The following is a 1,054-nucleotide window of genomic DNA, read 5'->3' on the forward strand; positions in this document are numbered from 1 at the left end:
AAAAAAAAAAAAAGTAAATAAATAAATAAGATATAAAATCAAAAATATTTTTACAGAAGCCTGTCAGTTTGGTAAGGTCCCACTTGTCGACCTTATCTCTTATGTCATGGGCACTTGAGATTTTGATTAGGAATTGGTTGCAATTTTCACAAGGGTGTCTCCTTCATTTTCTAAGAATCTTTTAGTTTGGGGTTTTATGTTTAGGTCTTTGATCATTTAGAGTTGACTTTTGTATATGGTGATAGGTAGGGGTTTTGTTTTAATCTTCTGCTTGTGGTCAGATAGTTTTCCCAGCACCATTTACTGAATAGGTTCTCCTCTACCCAGTCGTTGGTGGCAGAGGCTTTGTCAAAGATGAGTTGGTTGAGGAATTGAGGTTTTGCTTCTGGAATCTCTGTCCTGTTCCATTGGCCTATATGTCTATTCTTGTACCAATACCAGGCTGTTTTGATTATTGTAGTTTTATAATAAAGTTTAAAGTCTGGGAGTGTGATACTGCCTGCTTTTTTTTTTTTTTTTTGCTGAGGATTGTTTTGGCTATTCGTGGTCGTTTATGTTTCCATATGAATTCCTGTATTGTCATTTCCAGGTCTGAGAAGAATGTTGCTGGTAGTTTAATGAATACTGCATTAATTAGACATTCAAGCAGCCAACAGATACATAAAAAAATGTTCAGCTTCACTAGACATCAAAGAAATGCAAATTAAGACCATACTGAGGTACCACCTAACTCCAGTCAGGATGGCCATCATGAATAACTAAATAACAACAGATGCTGGAGAGGATGCAGCAAAAAGGGAAAACTTCTACACTGTTGGTGGAAGTGTAAACTAGTACAGCCTCTGTAGTAAATAGTTTGGTGATTCCTAAAAGATCTGAAAATTGACCTTCCATATGACCCTGCAATCCCCCTACTGGGAATATGCCCCGAGGAACTCAAATCACGCTATAAAAATGATACCTAAAATCAGCCGGGCGTGGTTAGCGCATGCCTGTAATTCCGGCTACTTGGAAGGCTGAAGTGGAAGGATCACCGGAGCCCAGCAGGTCGAGG

This window comes from Carlito syrichta, unplaced genomic scaffold, assembly GCF_000164805.1.
Source record: "Carlito syrichta isolate Samal-C Ts95f unplaced genomic scaffold, Tarsius_syrichta-2.0.1 Scaffold305872, whole genome shotgun sequence".
Taxonomy (NCBI): Eukaryota; Metazoa; Chordata; class Mammalia; order Primates; family Tarsiidae; genus Carlito; species Carlito syrichta.